This window comes from Neomonachus schauinslandi, chromosome 13, assembly GCF_002201575.2.
Source record: "Neomonachus schauinslandi chromosome 13, ASM220157v2, whole genome shotgun sequence".
Classification (NCBI taxonomy): Eukaryota; Metazoa; Chordata; class Mammalia; order Carnivora; family Phocidae; genus Neomonachus; species Neomonachus schauinslandi.
This window is the reverse complement of record NC_058415.1, coordinates 44,996,919-45,015,484: the sequence shown is the minus strand read 5'-3', so window position 1 is coordinate 45,015,484 and position 18,566 is coordinate 44,996,919. Positions and strand designations below refer to the sequence as shown.

Here is an 18,566-nt window from a genome sequence, read left to right as displayed (position 1 = left end):
TTTCAGATAACTATTTTTGTATCCTTTGGATAAATGCCTAGTAGTGCAATTGCTGGGTCATAGGATAATTCTATTTTTTGTAAGTTCTGAGTTCTTAGTGAAGATATTAAAACTATCACAAGGTGCCTCATGTCACTAAGTGACAGTGAAGAGGACACAGGTAAATGGTAATTGTTTCGCACAGGTGCACTGTTGGGAACAGGTTGGCAATTTACTTTGGAGTTCCCAAATGATAAATATAGCTAGATAGCCAACCTACAATGTGTCAATGCTTTTTTTAGCTCGTTATCTATACTGACCCACTTTATCCTCACAACAATAGGTCAGGAACTATTACCATCTCCTTTTTTATAGATGAGGAAACAGAGGCACAGAAAGGTTAAATAATTTCCTCAAGGTCACTGGTGAGGAGGGGCATAGCTGGTTTGAACCCAGTTTGGCTCCAGACTCTGCAATCTTACCACTACCATCTTCCGCCTCTCAAATCCAGCTCCAGAGTATTGCAGACTCTGTAGCTGTCCTGTCCAGATCTCCTCAGAACTCACAGCTCTTCTAGAGGCCGAGAGTCCCTTATTGCCTGAGGACTCTGGTCATAGAGACCTGTCACACATAGGCCTGTGGGAAGTGCTAGATACTTAACACCCACTGGCACCCCAGCAGTTCGCAACCGATGACCAACAAGAGATGGTGGATGAGCACCAGCTTGAGGCATGCTTTCCTCAGTTTCTCAGAGGCTCTCAGTAAGACAGCCCACAGTGGTAATTTCTGGCTTCCTTTCCTTCCCTGTCTGACTTCATCACTTCCCTGGCATCTCCCCCTAAATAAACTGCTTGTACCTCAGAGTCTATATCTAGGGAACGTGGGCTTTGAAAAATCATGAGTGCTAAATTCATCATTGGCAGATGTGAGAATTGTCCTAAAACTAACTCTATTTTTTCCTATCATGATGAATTTACCCAAACCTCTCCCCCCTGAAAAAAAGAAAGAAAGGATAAATCTGGAAATGTCAAAATCCTACCAAATGGTCTTAAACATTCTTGATAATTGGAAGAGATAATTTATTTCCAAGCTGCTATACCTAATGAATTTGGTAAGTTGTTTCTTAACATAAACTTGGCCTTAATATAACTTCAAAGAAAGGAAATACATCAAATGTTACATGACTATACCAGGGACCTCATATTATTTTTAGGCTCTGACCTGAAAGGTAAGAATGCAAATAAACGGAACATTAAACATACCCAGATCAAAGTAAAAAAAACAATGCCACATTCCATTAAGATTCTTCCAATATATTTAGAAATGCTTTGGACTCTGGGGGAAAAAAGGTGTTTTTTTTCCCCCAAAACTATGAGTTGTGATGTTTAACATACAGTTAAGTACTGTTTAAAATACATTTTACTTTGTCCCAAATACGTTGGCATCTAGATTTCTTTTGCCCAAATCTCTTGTGAGCCTTTTCACTGTTCCCTTCAAGCTCTTCCCTGTCCTTCCATTTTATTTTCAATTACAGACTCTATCAATAAAAGGCAAATTACAGTGTCCAAGATTTAGATTAAGCAGTGTATTGCCATCAACTTCCAAAGCACAATACAGTAGAACATTCTAAAAGTAATCATATAAGAGAAGGCCAGGAATCACTCTCAGTGCCCCCCCGCCGTGGGCCTGCATGCCAACTGAGCTGAACTCGGGGAACAAGCAGAAGCCAGCGCTAATCTTTCACACAACTACCCTCTCTCACTCTGCTCTGTGAAATCATTTCCCTTGACACAAGTTTGGATAGGTTCCATAGCTTTCTAGGCACTTTCTGGTAATAAAAGTTCTCCAGCAACTGTTAAATAATTAAAACCCAGTATAATATCAGAAGTCCAACCTGCATTTAATTTAAATCTTCCCCTTCCTCCAACACTGGCCTATTTCAGGCAAAGAGAGGTGTAGGTGACTTTGCATTCTGCTTAAGATTCAGGTCTTGAGGAAGGGAGAAGGGAACCTTGGGACTTAACTGATCTTACATAACTGGGACATCCTATGACGGTAACAGGACCTCCTACATGGTGCTTGCACAGTGGTTGGCCCCCTCATCCCACGGCTCTGGTGTTTTCCTTGGAGTTCCCCCTTTGGACATCTGCAACGAGCAGTTTCCCCAGAAGCAGACCATGCCTCCTCTGGCTAGCACACTGGCTGCCCCCAGTCTTTGGGCTTCCCTGAGACCCCCCGTGGTACAGGTGCTTCCTGATTTGGATGGTGTTCTTGGTGAATGCCTTTCGGATGGCTCCTGCTGAGACTCTTTTAAGGCATCCACAGCTGGACTCTGGGGAGACACACCGTGGCTGTGTTTGTGGCATGCAGGCAGCATCAACCTGCATCTCACCCTTGAACTTCCCATGGTTCAGAATGGACACAGGTGAGAAGCAAGTGAAAACAGGGGTGTGGGAATGGAGAGGGAATGGTGTGACACAGAGAAGCAAGAGAGAGGAAACTGCCTTGAATGAATCTAGAACCCACAAACTATTCCAGAGCATAGAAAACGACAGAATGCTTCCCTTTGTTTTACAAAGCCAGATAAACATGATATCAAAATGACACAAATAACACCAACAACAATAAAGACTCCAGGTTAATCCTACTTATTAAGATAGATATGAAAAATCCTAAACACTAGCAGATATAATTCAGCAGTTAATCAAAGAAATGATATACTACAACCAAATGAAGTATTTCCCACAAATGCAAATATGACTTAGTATTAGGAAATCAGTATGTGTGTGTGGTATCTGCTGTTGGAATAGGTGTATGATTATTTCAAAGGATAATGACAAGATGGCAATAAAATTCCATTCTAATTCCTTATTTTAAAAAAAAATCACTTCGCAAACCAGGAATAGAAGGATGCTTCCTTAATGTGAGGAAGAATATTTAATTTAAACCAATAGCCAGCCATTTTCTTAACAGCAAAGTACGGACTGGAGGCATTCCCATTAACAATAGGAATAAGATAAAGATTCCCTCCATCCCATTATTATATAATACTGTCCTCAGGGCGCCTGGGTGGTTCAGTTGGTTAAGCGACTGCCTTGGGCTCAGGTCATGATCCCAGGGTCCTGGGATCGAGTCCCACATCGGGCTCCCGGCTCAGCAGGAAGCCTGCTTTTCCCTCTCCCACTCCCCCTGCTTGTGTTCCTGCTCTCGCTGTCTCTGTCTCTGTCAAATAAATAAATAAAATCTTAAAAAAAAAAAATACTGTCTTTAAAGTCCTGAACACTATATTAATATTTGAAAAAGAGATTCTAGTTATTGAAAATGAAGAGACAACATAATAACTATATATAAATAATACCACATCATGTAACCTTAAAACTACAAAGCATGTATTGAAAAATTATTAAAGTACAGATTTGAGACAAAAATATAAACTGAAATATTTATTGCATATCAGCAAGAGTATATTTTAAATAGAAAAACAACAAAACGGTCCTATTCACTATTTTAACAACCAAAGGGATACAAAATTGTAGGGATAAGTTTATGTGCATGATCTATATGAAAAGAATTGCAAAACCTGGCTATGGGACATCAAATAGAAAAACATATGATGTTTCTGGATGGGAAAAATGAATATTGTAAATATGTCAAATTAATTTATAGGTCTAAATGCAATCCAAATCTCAATGGGATTTTTAAAATATTTGACAGTGCGATGATAAAATTCATTTGGAGGCAAAAATACACATGGAATGCCAAAAAAGGCCATAAAGAGGAAGAATCATCAATGAACATGGGCCCTACCAGCTATAAATTTTCGGGCCATCATAAAAAAAATAGTGTGACTAAAATTTCAGAAAAAAATAAAATTAAATCTTCCCTGAAGACAACACTGCAGCAAAGTCCAGGTGGTAAGAAGTGATCAAAACCTGGAAACAGAGAGACAAGCATCTTTGTGGTCCTTTTGTGAATAAAGACATTCCAAATCTAAAAGCTGTTGAAGAAAATACAAAGATGAAAACTTGGAAGGTTGAATTGAAAGGAAAATGTGAGGCTTCCGTAAGTCAAAGAATAGAATGATCACAACTAAATACAGACCCAAAACACCGAGAAGAAAATTTGCCTACAAGTAAGACATCCGCAAGACATTTGCCTGCAAGTAAGACAGACCAGGTATTTGCATCCATCCATCATGAACTCAGAATTCAGACAATTCTTTAGGAAACATAGTAAAATCTTCATGGAACAATGGATACAGAATAGAAACATCTGGATAACTCCAATAAAACATACAACAATTTCAGTGTCAGTATTCATTTTTAAAAGTTGAATTAGGGAGATATAGGCCCCCAGTTATACAATGAGTACATCACGGGAATAAAAAGTATAATACTGTAATTGGGATGTAATGGTTCAGATGGTGGCTATACTTGAAGTGAACGTAGCATGATGTTATATAAACTTGTCAAATCACTAAGTTGTACACCTGAAATTAATGTAACATTGTGTGTCAACTATACTCACATAAGAAAAGAAACAGAAAAAGAGGACTAAATAAACAAAATGCTATCATTCCATTAAATTAGCAAATGTCAGAAAGTGATAATATTCAGTCTGTGAGGTATGGCATTTTCATACCTCATTGGGATTGCAAATTGTTACAATCTCTTTAATAAAAGAATTTAACCATTAAAATAAAAAATCTTAAAATAGACCTTGGTGCAGTAATTCCATTTCTAGGCATTTATCCTTAAAAAAATATTAGGGTTGTACAAAAAGACTTTTTTATAAGCAAGTTTAACTCATCATTATTTATGACAAAAAGAAATGTGTATTGGGAAAACACAAACTCAGAAATGCTAGGTGTTTAATGTGGTTGGAAATCACTAGAGTCCAAGTTGTGGGAGGGAGCAATGGAGAAGAATTTGGGAGCAGGTCGTGTAGGGCCTCTTGTTTAAGAAGTTTATACTTTGTCCTTGGAGCAAAAAGGAGGCAATGGATATGTTTAGGGGTGGGTGTCAAGATGACAAATGGGTCTTAAGAGAGAGTGCTGTGACATCATGGAGGATGAGCCAATGTAGGGACAGACTGACAACAGGAGAACCTGCCAAAAGGTAGTTGAAACATGGCAGGTGAGAGGTGTCAGGGATCTAAAAGTGAGGATAAAAGTAAGGATAAAAAGGGATATCTGAAGGAAAGGACATTTTGAAGTAGAATCCTAAGTATTTGGCCATCAGTTAGATATGCATTAAGCAGAAGAGGAATAAATGCAAATAGAAGGTTTTTGCTTTTAAAAACAAGGGTGTACCACCATACCACTGATCAAGACTGGGCTTTCTTGAGGAGCTGGCATAGTGCGGATCACAAGTTTGATTTAGGATATATTAAGAATTAAGTCATATACTGACCATGGATCACTGGATCGCAAGAAACAAACTCACTCAGACATGTGCAAGTAACAAGGAATTTACTGTGAAAAAAAGATTCAAATGTAAGATGTGTGAGATCAGAGACCACATTTTTCTTATTCAGCAAAATATTTCTGGCCCATGGCAAAGTTCCTGATGTAAGTAGGTTATCAAACAATATTTGAGAAATGAATGACTGAATTTCAAGAACTACAATGAAGGCAACACAACAGGGTCTCATTGGCACCAGAAAAGTCTCGGGCAACCACCTGCTCCATATCGATCTCTCTGAAATCCTATTGCACTTTGCTTGGCTTCACTTTGCACATTTGCCCCATTCTCCAGATTCTCTCTCTATACTGGCTTCCTCTGCTTATTTATCAACTGGATAAGGTCTCAAGCCCTGTATCACCTTACAGTTGCAGGGCTTTCTGGCCGGGGATTTCCAGGCAAGGGAAACTGACTGGCCTGGCTTAGAACAGGTAGCCCCTCTGGTAAAATCAGCTATGGCCTGAGGGAAGAGGTCACATGGTGATCTGCATGGCTACCCTTGATGGGCTGCAGGAGGGCACATTCTCTAAGAAGGGGGTGTTGGCAGACAGAAAGTGACTGTACCTCTAATACAAGGCTGCGCCAATCATCAGGTATAGCTGAGAATATGGGACTTATATTTTGGACAGGGTGGCTGGAGATTTTGGAGTCATTAGCAAATAGATGGTGGTTGAAGTCATTGGTCTAGATGAAACCACCTCGGTATGTAGAATAATGAGTATGTAGAAGTGATTAAAAAAAAACAAACAAACTGGGCTACAAGAAACAGAGGGAAAGAGTCAATGAATGGCAGAAGTCATTGTCAGAGAAAGATTAAAAAAAAAACAGGAGAGACTTTGAGGAAAGAGAGAATATTAAGAAATAAAAAACAATTTCATCTTAATTTTTAAAAAGGATGTTCTGATAGTTTCATAAGCCTGCAAGTTGAGGGAAAAGATAGATACAGTGCTCTGAAGTGTCAGCCAGGCATTGGTCATCTTTCATGACATCATTTGGGAAAAGAGAGAGAAATAAACACTGGATAAAATTCAGCTGGGAGGATTATCAATCAGGCAATGAAGAACCCCAAAGGGATATAATGCAAAGGAAACTCTAATGTAAGCTGAAAGGCTCTAATGCAGTCTCGTCTTTGTGAACTTTTTATAAACTGTGTGGATGTAAACAAGAATGATTTATTTATCCAATTTATGAATAGCACAAAGGTGGAAAGAATCACAAGAAACTAGTGTGGCAGGGTGAGGGTCCTACCTGAATTCAGTGGAAAAGAGGAGGATAACTTGGCAACTTACTGAAGCCCTTGATTTCCAACCCACACCTCAGTCAAATTCCTGCTGATGGGATGGAAACAGAAAATTCACATTTGTAACCCTTTCTCCAGGACATACTGCTTCCCAGCACTGTCCATGGAACACTGAGAACACTGACTTAAACCTCTAATGGGTTCGGTTTCTGAATCTGTAAAGTGAGAGTTCAACAAAAAATCCCTAAGGTCTTTTCCAGCTAGATCATTTGCATCTGTGCACATGTAAGGAGGATGTGGATTTCCACAGAGGGTTTACCCAACATCTAACTGCTGCCCTCAGTCCTTGCACTGGGCGTTTGAATACCTTCATGACACCCTATAGTAAGCATTCCCATTCTGTGATCAATCCTCATTCTGTGAAGCTATGTGGTAGTTTTCAAAGGATGCTTAAAATGTAAATACACATTTATATAAAATTAATTGGATAAATGGACAAATATAACCTTAGGTCTCAGACACTGAAAGGCTCAATGGCATGTTACACACATGGTTTCTTTCTCAAATTTAGCCTTATCTGTGTACCTAACTCCCAAATTCACCCTTAAATGTCTGATTTTATTCTCAACGGAAAGAGAAACCAGTGTGCTGGGATATGATCTAGGCAGGAATTAAAAACAAGTGATAATGAATGTGCATCATGAGTGTTTTTCTTAGAGCCATGGGTGAAGTACATTTCCCACCATAAGACAGGCTTAATGAAGCAGTGAGTGGAAGGCTAAGGTAGGGCCATTAACATCTCATCTCTCGGTGGAGATGCTGGTTATCCAAAGACACTATGCAATAAAACCAGTTAGGACTAAGTTCCATGTCTATAGTCCTGGGAATCTCATCTAGTGATGGAAAACGCAGATCATGCCTCATTCCACAAATATTTACTGAGCTCCTACTATGCTCCAAACACTTTTCTGAAGAACCTCAAAGCTTGGTGAGAAAGACAGAATGAGTAGTTATAAGATAATAGCATAGTGATTCTAACTGTAGTGATACATACAACCACTATGGGAGCATAGAGGAAGGACACCCATCCCTCCCTTCAGGGAGAGGAAAAACCAGGACGCCTGGGTGGCTCAGTTGGTTAAGCGCCTGCCTTAGGCTTAGATCATGATCCCAGAGTCCTGGGATCAAACCCCGTGTCGGGTTCCCTGCTCAGTGGAGAGCCTACTTCTCCTTTTCCCTCTGCCTGCCACTCCCCCTGCATGTGCTCTCTCTCTCTGTCAAATAAATTTTAAAAATCTTAAAAAAAAAAAAAAGGAAGGGGGAAAAACCTGGAAAGACTTTTTAGAGTAGGCAGCAAGAAGCCAAAAAGCCAAAACTTGAAAAATGAGGCTAGGAAATACAGCCAGGTGTCCATGGGCAAAAAGAGCCCAAGAAAGGATGTTCTTGGCAGTTATGAGCTTAAGCAGTTACACACACTGAACATGCTGTATGTGGAAGCTGCAAGGACAGAGAACAAATCAGGGAGGGGAGTTTAGTGATGAAGGCAATGACAAAAGTGTGAGGCCCCACTGGGGAATTTGGACTTTATCCTATAGGAAATGGAGAGTCTCTGAGGGGTCAAAAGCATCGGAGTGACCTTTATAGCTGACATCTGGAGGAGGGATCTAATGGAGCTGAAACCAGAGGCAAGAGGACCAGCTATAATGACCACTGATGAGCAAGAGATGATCGCGGCCAATCTAGAAACCTGACGGTAGGGATGGAAAAAGGGAATCATTAAAAAAAAAAATTTAGGGGCACCTGGGTGGCTCAGTCGGTTGAACATCTGCCTTCAGCTCAGGTCATGATCCCAGGGTCCTGGGATGGAGCCCCACGTCAGGCTCCATGCTGAGCGTGGAGTCTGCTTGTCCCTCTCCCTCTGCTCCTCCCCCTGCTTGCACGCACGCACACTCCTCTCTCTCTCAAAGAAACGAATAAATCTTAAAAAAAAAAAAAAAGGAAATGAGATTGGACAACAGACTGTACATTTCAGGAGGACAAGGACTGTATCTGCATTATTCACCCACAATGTCCTCAACACCTAGATCAGTGTCTGTGCTTGTAAACCCTGAATAAATATTATTTTGAATGAATGTGGAAGGGCCACTAGAAGGATGGATCCTTAGATGAGAAAGATTTGAGCATGTTTACAAGCAGAGAGGAATAAGCAACTGAGGAAGGAAATGAAGTTATAACATTGGAAAGGTACGCTTGATACAGTGAAGAGATCCAAATACGCCACCCCCAAAGAGGCCAGGTTGGCATAAGGATTATTTCAAGCTGACAGCAACTGAGAATCAACAGATGCAGGAAGAGTTCTCTGCCCTCTTCTTATCGGCCTAAAAAACAGGGCATAAATTTCTCTTTGTGAAGCTGCCCCCATCACCATCAGGAAGAGAAGAGCAATTCTTACCATCAGAGATAGACAATCAATAGCAAGATGAGTTTTCATAAACAAACTTTACGAAAATAACCTTTATATTCTATTAGTTTCCCCCATAGATTTCACTCCTTGACGCTCAATCTTCTCTTGATGCTCAAACCTCCTTTCCTTCATTAAAATGGTATATAAGCCCCCAATAGAGTCCAATAGCTTTCTTGAATTTCAATTCTTTTCCACGAACGCTTGTGCAAATAAATATTCATAAAATATTGTGCCTTACTCCTGTTAATTTGTCTTTTGTTAGTTTATTTTGCATGCCTCCAGACCCGAACCCAAGAGGGGTAAAGGCAAGGTTGTTCCTCCCCAACAACAGCCAAGCCCCTAAAGAGGGTGAGAAGGGATAGGGTCAAGGGCGAAGGTCATTTCACAAAAGGTGCAACATCACATGCCTTGAGACAAGAGAAAAGTTGCTGAGGATGGGTAATAAATAAAAGTGTTTATGGAGAAAATACTGGGAAGTTGAAGGAGGTTATGCCTGATGGGCTCTCATATCTTTGAACTGGTAAGAGGCGGTCTGAGAAATACTCCTCACCTCTGATCCTGCATTACTCTCCTTGAACCAACTGAGCCAGAAAGGCTGGGCTTTGCTTTCCCTCTCTGTCAGATCCTGGGTTGTGCCCCTCTAAGCATAATTGAGACCCACAAGCCTGGCACTTTGTGTGTGTGTATATGTGTAACAGTTTATTTTAACATAAAATAATTCATGCATATGGCTAAAAATAAAAGACACAGAATGATATAAAATAATGAATAAAGTAGTCACCGAATGTGTTGCAAAACAAGGGTGTGCATGCTTGGAGGGAGATGAGTCAGATATACATATAACTAGGTTTTCAAACAAGTCTTAACTCAAAACTTTATTTGAGGCCTGGCACTTTATTGAATAAAATGTTGAAAAAGTTCAGAAACTGTTTTACCAAAAAAGCCTAATTCAAGACTTGCTGTATATACTATGAAACTCAGTGTTCCTTTTGTCCTTTACTTCTACTCTTTTCCCTTAAGATGAATTCTCTATTATGAGGGTTTTTAGTTCCTCAAATAAATAGAGTCCTGCTAGTCTTCTCTAGCAGTTGTGCAGACATGTCCAGGCTTGACTGAATCTCAGGGCAGGGGAAAAAAAAAAAAAACTGGCTTTAAGCGGGGTCTCCTATTATGCAAATTTACAAAAATATTTCACGTCATAGACCCATCGATTCACTCATGTAGAGGGGAGTCAAAAAAGTTTAAATGCACAAAAGACTATAAAAGGAAGTGAGCAATATGAAACAGCAAATGAGAAACCACACAATGTGTACATTATTCATCTGGTCTGGGTGAGAAAGAATCATGACTAATAAAAAAATGAACACCATTACCCTCAAAAGGCGCTGATCAAAGAAAATGTAGTTCTGTTATTTTTCTACTGCTGATTTAACCTTAGGGGACCAGTTTTGGTCCAACCCAGGAAACTTGACCCAATTCAGGAACTCAGAGAGTCTCTTCAGATAACTGAGTCTATTTTGGATAATGCTGAGTCTTTCGCATTTTCTCCCCCTTCTTTTGCTCTTCCCTAAGACAGCACATGGCTGTAGAGGGTGACTGTGCTATACATCTCATGGTGGATTGTAAAGGAGAGGCAGAGCCCTTGGATTCACACAATGTCTTCTAGATCAAGGCTTCTGGAACTTAAATGTGATGTGAATAATCTGTGTACCTTGTTACGGTACAGATTCTCATTCACAGAGTCTGGGGTGATAACCCAAGACTCTGCACATCTGACAAGATCCCAGGTAATATTGATGCTGCTGGTCTTTGGATACATTTCAAGTACTGAGGTCCTAGATCCTTGCAGGTCTCCGATGTCACATGTCTGGTCTGCTTAGCCTCCAGGCCAGCAACCCCTGAGGTATGACCCAGTAGACATTTTGAGATGACATGCTGCCTCTCACAAATGATACCCATAGTCTCAGCCATCTTCCTTCAGTTACAAAGTCTTGGCATAGGGGCTTCTTTGACGCTGCACAGCTCTGGGGCTCTCTCAGAACATGCGCACCTACTCACTAAGACGTGAGGGAACGTCTGGGTTCCCTGAACGCCAGACAAGTCATGGAGCACCTCACAGAGTACAACTTCACACTCCTCAATCACCTTCCACCACTCTGTGTCATAGTGGAAGAGGTCACACATGAGATCTCTTCAGGCTCACAGCTTTCCTCTAGCATCACGTCGGAAGCCATTGTAGGGGAGGAAAAATTCCTTTTCTTTCTACCCTGCTGGGTTCTCCCTCTGAGGCCATGTAAATTGGTTGACAAAAGACAGATTAATGAAAGAAAAGCATACACATTTATTTAATATAAATTTTATGTAACACCGGAGCCTTTATAAGGAAATGAAGACCCAAAGGAACAGTGAAACTTGTGCATGTTTATATGAGGGAAGATGTAATAGGACAAAAGGGTATGAGCTAAAGGTAGTAAGCTGCAGGGGAAACTTAGCAAATTCTTTTCATCCAGATTCTTCTCATCACCCCTCGTCTGCAGAGACAAGCTTGCTCCTTTCCTCCCTGCATAGGGAAGACACCTCTCACATGAGGGTTTAAGGACCTGCTTGGGTAGAGACGCGGGAGGTCTGAGAGTCCTTCCTGCTTCTGCCATTTCTCAAACTGCCTCATCTGAAAATGTTCATTATGCCCAGGCACCACATTTCGGCGTGACATATTCTGACCCGCATCACTGGCCACCTCTAACTCCCATAATTTTCTCATACCTAGCTGGATATTTCTGAGGTCCCCTATCAGAGTGCAGCTTCAAGAAGGGAAAACAGAATCATAACATGCCTCCGCCTGGCTCCATCTCTGCCTCCCTCCCGTTGCAGCCCACCTGAGCAAGAAGGGCTGGACGTTTTGTTTCCTCTCCATCACATCCTGAGTAATGCCTCCCTGTGACGGTGAAGCCCTAGATTCATATGTTGAATCCCTAATCTCCAATGGGATGGTACTCACTGGGGCCTTTGGTAGGTAATTAGGTTTCAATGAAGTCAGATGCCATTAGGGCCTTATACAGAGGTGAAGCCTCCAGAGCTCACTCTCCCCCGTGTGAGGATACAGCAAGAAAGAAGTGGGCTGTGAACCAGGAGGAGGGCCCTCACCAAGAAGCCGACCATGAAGGCATCCTGATCTCAGACTTCTCATCTTCAGAACTATGAGAAATGAATGTTTTTTGCTGAAGCCATTCAGGCTATAGTATTCTGCGATAACAGCCCAAACTGACTAAGAAACTCCCTAAGCAGAATCAAGTCTCAGGAGGCTTGACACTTGATCTGTTGAATGGGAGTTTAAGAAATTTAGAAACTCCCCTATTTGTATTTATTATTTATTTTGCAAGAACAAATATTTCAATTTGTTTAATAAATGCCTAAATTTTTTCTGTGCAAATAAGCATATCATAAGTAAACTAAAATCACACTTCTCTACAAATATAGATCATTAGGCATCTGAAATTTTATGCATTCCATTCCATTTTTTTAAATTGAGGTATAATTGACATATAACTTACATTCGTTTCAGCTGTATAACATGATTCAATATTTGTAAACACTGAGAAATCATCACCACAGTAAGTCTAGTTACCAACCATCACCACAGACAATTATAGAAAAAAATTTTTTTTCTTGTTATGAGAACTTTTAGATTTCATTCTCTTGGCAACTTTCAAGTATACACTACGATATTATTGACTATAGTCACCATGCTGTATATTACATCCTCATGACTTATTTATTTTATAATTTGAAGTTTGTACCTCTTGACCCCTTCACCCATTTTGCCTACCGTCCAACTGCCCTCCCCTCTAACAACCACTGTTCTGTTCTCCTTCTCTATGACAGAAACATTTTTATTTAGAAAAAGTATTATTTTCAAGGCTTGCTATAGACTTTGAAACTCAATGGCTCTTTTTCCTAGGTAGGATTTTTTCTGTCTTCTCCTAAAGCAGTGAGCCTTAAGGTTTAGCCATGGAGGCAAAAGACTGTACAGGAACATGACTTAGGGAGGAAATAAAACTATACTGGTTTACTATATCGGATACATTATAACTACACTCATACATCTCATAAATACTAATTCACATAGCCCATTTCTGTTCCTCCTTCCCTTCTGACTTAATTGTAACAGAGTGATTACCTTACCTTACACTCTTGTCCTATTTTTGAATTCTAGACCTTTCTAGAGACCCAGCTCACCAGTATAAAGTTGATTGGTATTATGATATTTACAACAGGAGTGTGACAGGTCCAGGGACCAAGGCAAGTGACCGCATCAATATTCTCTTCCAGAGTGAGCCTTCATTCCGTAGAGAGAGCACCTGTTCTGCCCAGACCAGATCCTGTGAACTGACACTTAACAGCTCTGGTGGTACTCTGGTCATTGTCGCTGCCGCTGCCCTGGATGATAAGGAGCTTTTTGTTGTTAAAGGCTTTATCCATTAAAAAATAGCTGGGTATTGATTACCTAGGCCCTCTGATTTCTGTAAGGTCAGGATTAATCTGTTGTAAGGGGAAAGTCTTTTCTCCTTGTCTAGAATGTCCTTTCCCCACTGTCTGCCTTGAAAATTCCTACTCAGTTTTTAAAACCCAGCTGTAATGTTGCCGACTCTGTGCGGCCTTCTCTGAGTCGTTCCCTGCACCCAGAAAGACTAAAGTTCTCTGTTACGTGCCATTGCTCTAGCTTGTAAGCACCCTTATTGTCACACCATTCACGGTGAGTCAGGAGTATTTGCCCCCACATCAGTCTCCCTTACAGAATTTTCTGTATTGTTCACACCAGTCCACAGTCTGGCACAGAGATGATCAATAAGCATTTGTTGACTGAGTGACTGGTTGAAAGAATAAGTGAGTGGGTCTCAAGTTCCAGTGCCCAAGGCCCCATAGGTAGTAAAAAGTAATGCTGGAATTCTACGATGGACTGGGACCCTCAGGCCCAGTTTGGCCTGCCGCCACACTGCCTTGCACTTTTGGACTTTCAGATTGGGGAAGCTTGTCATCTACTTACGATAAATAGGAGTGAACTTGAGCCCTCCATATTTTTCCAGTCCTCTCTCTCCTCCCTGCCCCCCCTTTGGTGAAGAGTGGATTTCCCAGAATTGCCACTGGAACTTAGTTTTTGGGTGAGTGTTAGCAAAATAACACAATGAACTATCATCAGGTTGAGCCCTAAAGAGTCAAGAGCAGGAAAGAACTTTCCTTGAAGTCTTCTTTTAAGAATCACTGGCATTTCTCCTATGTCTATTGTGTGCTTGACATATTGGTAAGATTTTGCATACTTTCATTTAATCATGACAACTACCCTTTGAGAGAAGCCTTCCTGGTATGGGGAACTGAGACTCCTGAGATCATGCTAACTGCCCAAGGCCACAGTGGTTTTAGCAGTAGCCAAACTGGGACCCAAGCCTGCACAGGCATGCCTGATGTCAAAATCTACTCTCTTAAGGTCATGGAGTCCACATGGAATATGCCAGTAAGGAAGAGGAAAGGGGAATGAATTAGGAATTGGTATGTATTAGGGTAATGGATACCTGTCAGGCTTTGTGGCCACCCAACATCTTTGAACACCTTTCCCGTATTTGGGTAATTTTCCACATGAAGAGTCCCGCCCTCCCAAAGGTGGAAACCAGACATTTGCACTGGTGCAAAAAGGGAAAATGCCACTCAACACACACACAAGGACTGACTGAATAAGTGAATAGACCTCACAAAAATAGAAGCAGGTGCATGTTCACTGGTCCCTATTACCCACTGCATTCTGTTAAACTCATTAAACAAGGAAGCCAATAGAGAGGAGTGACTCCCTCCCACCCTGGCGGCCAACATAAGCGGACCCAAATCTACACCTTAACCTTCACAAATGCCTCAAGGTTATGAAATCAAAATACTAAAGACAGCCAACCATAAACAGCCAAACAGGCTTTAAGCTATAGCCAATCACATAATTTCTACACTTTCTCTATTAAGTTTTTCCCCTCGTCTCTGTGGCAGAGTGCTCCTAACCACTTCCCATTTGGCACTGCCCAGTTCAAATCAGTTCTTGCTCAAGGAAACTCTTAAACATGTTTCATATACCTCAGTTTGTTTTTCAGCAGTTCTAAGGCATTTGCACAAGATTAACAAGGCCAGACAGGAGAATCCCAGAGAGTGACCACATCATGGGGCTTTATGAGGTACATGATTAGAAAAGCACTGGCCGCTCTCATCAGGTAATTAGGGGTCAGTGGACCGTAGTAACATGGCATGGTAGAAAACTGGCTCCAGCCCTACCCTCATCTTTCATGGCTTTGGGGAACATCAGGCCTTCCTCTGGTATAATGCGGAAGCTGGGGACCAAGGCTCACAGTTGTAGTTGTAGGATATGGTGAACTATTGCTTGAACCCCAGCAACCAAGCAGCATTCAAGACTGCAGAAGTACCAGCCCTTCCCTGGGTATGATCAGAATGCTAGCGTTTGAGCCTCATGGCTGGCCAGAGTTGACTGCCTTAAGCCACTGGGCTATAGCCAGTTTCCAGCAAGTTTCCAGGGGAGGAACTCATGGTGTAGAAGGCAATCTGCAGAGAGCGTCAGTCTTAGACAAATTACCCCTTTCTCTCCCTTGCTTTCCCAGCCTCCCTTGCAGTAAGGGCACAGCTGTGTGATCCAGGCTCTGCTGGGCAGACACGCCCATGTGAGATTTGATTTAGAAGAGGGCAGGGTGAGCATACAGGAGCATGAAACACATTTCCTGTGGTGGCCAATAACATAGGCCTCTGTTTCTGGGAATAACGGGGGTGGCAATTCTGGAATCCAGGGCCCAACATCAGCTTTGCTTGTTATGATGATATGTGCCTATGATATGTGCCTAGAAAAGGCTGCAAGAGGGCAGCCTCTGATACAAACTCATGGGTAGTTTGATATTGTTTCTGTCCATGTGCCCTCCAGTGGATCCAGCCCTCCCAGAAATTCTCTGAGCTACCTAATGACGTGCAATAAATTCATCCTCTGCTTCAACGAGCTGAAGCAGGTGCTGTTGTTTACAACCCAGAAGTAGAGTGATCACTGATCATCTATTTTGTGCCAGGCACTGTGCTCAGCACTGTCCCATTCTTCATCCCATTGGATTCTGACACACAACCTACAGGACAAATACAATTTGAAGAGCTAAAGAAAAAGGGGGTAAAGCTTGGGCTGAGGCTGACAAGATCGACCCTCCAGAGATCATGAGGGCTCCTGTCTGTCAGCTGTTCAGTGTGCCTTCCCCTGTAAGCATGCTATAATACACACCCCAAGTTGTAGGTGAGATGAGCACCACGTACCTGGCTGCAGATGTGGGGGTGGCAGCTTCCACAGACCCTTCCACGAGGTTCTTTTCTGCAATCCCATGCTGGCAGCCAGACGCACAAAGTGTTTTAGATTCTCCCACAAGCTCTGACTTACCGTGTGTATTAACAGTGCTTCCGAGAAAGTGCCTAGAGATTGTTTTCTGACCCAGGGACCACCCTCCCCTGGCCCCCACCCAGGCCTTCCTTTGCAACTCCCCACAGTCATGCAAGCTCTAATCCTTCAACCAAAGTCATGATTTCCAAAATACACAGCTCCTCTTCCCCTGCCTGGACTGTGACTGATATGATCGGTACAATGAAAAGTGGGATGGGAAATACCGTGTATGGTAAAGATAAATCTCAAATGCATTTTGTTCAAAGCAAACTAGAATAATGGAAAAACCCTGAGCTTCAGGAATCATAAAGAGTTGGGTTATAATCTCAGCTTTGCCTCTTGGAGCTCTATAATATTCAGTAAATTAATTACTAAACATCTCTGAGCCTCCATTGTCTCATTTCAAAATGGGCATGATATTTGCTTCATGGGCTTGGTGATGATTAAATAAGAATGTTTTAAAGTGTTGAGAACATAATAGATTCAAATCTCAGGCCCTTTCCATTTTGTGACCAATGTTTAGAAATCAAATATAATGAGGATGTGTGTTTGTTGCCCATTTTAACTGAGAATTCTTGGTTTTTTTAAAGATTTATTTATTTATTTGGGAGAGAGAGAGGGCACACATGAGTGGGGGGAGGGGCAGAGGGAGAAGGAGAAAGAGAATCTCAAGCAGACTCCAAGCCAAGTATGGAGCCCGACATGGGGCTCGATCTCATGACCCTGAGATCATGACCTGAGCCAAAGCCAAGAGTTGGACACTTAACCGACTGAGCCACACAGGCACCCCAAGAATTCTTGTTTTTAATAGTTATTTATAGGACTTGCAAGGTAAAAATGAATACCTTTATAAAACCCAAAGCTTTAAATCATGTATATCAAAACAGAATTGTGATCACTCTAGATTTGCTCTCAAATTGGTTTTTAAAAGTATTCTGTATTGGGCGCCTGGGTGGCTCAGTTGGTTAAGCGACTGCCTTCGGCTCAGGTCATGATCCTGGAGTCCCTGGATCGAGTCCCGCATCGGGCTCCCTGCTCAGCAGGGAGTCTGCTTCTCCCTCTGACCCTCCCCCCTCTCATGTGCTCTCTCTCATTCTCTCTCTCTCAAATATAAATAAATAAAATCTTTAAAAAAAAAAAAAAAAGTATTCTGTATTATGTTTCTTTTATTTTTTATCGATTTATTTTTTAAATATGGAATGCTTCACAAATTTGTGTGTCATCCTTGTGCAGGGACCATGCTAATCTTCTCTGTATCATTCCAATTTTAGTGTACGTGCTGCCGAAGCAAGCACTGTACTATGTGTTTTTTAATATACTTCAGAGAAAAGGGTAAGTTTTCACAGGCTATGGGTTTTTAAGTTTTCAGAAAGTAAAAATTTCATTTTTCACATTTATAAATAGGAAAAAATGTTAGACATAGCATATATTTGATTGATAACTCATTGTTGGTGGCACATTTAAACAATAAAATACAAGAAAAGGAGCTAAGAGTTCATTGTACTCACATGGAGAGGCTCATCAGTAGCTTTGAAAATAGTTTCACCAAGGGCATGGTTCTCCCAGTCTATGACCCCAAGGATGGCTTGGCTCTTTGGGTCTCAGTTTCCTCATCAGTTACTACAAAGGCGGCTTCCTGTGGAGTCTTCCAAGTTCTAGCATTCTGGAACCATGAATGTGAGCTCTGTTGGCAATAAATAACATTTACTCAGTTATTCCTCCTCCTCACCAAATGAGAAAAGCAGGTGATAATTAGATTCTTCCCAACCCTCGAATGTGATAATTTAAAAGAATAATAATAGCATGGTATGTGGAATAAGGCATTTTTATATCCAGTATATAATTCAATCCTCACAATCCCAATAACACAAAATTATTCTTGTTCCCTTTTGCAGACCAGGAAATTGAGGCAGAGAAAAAGCTAAGAAACCCTCAAAATGGCACCCAGTTAGAAGGACAAAAACT

General features: G+C 41.3%; 1 non-coding gene across 1 annotated transcript; it reads right to left on the bottom strand.

Moving 5' to 3' along the window:
- Positions 1–17,789: 17,789 nt before the first annotated feature.
- LOC123326516 lies at positions 17,790–17,896 on the bottom strand. Its single transcript, XR_006541139.1, has one exon. It is a non-coding gene; the product is annotated as a U6 spliceosomal RNA (small nuclear RNA).
- Positions 17,897–18,566: the final 670 nt, after the last annotated feature.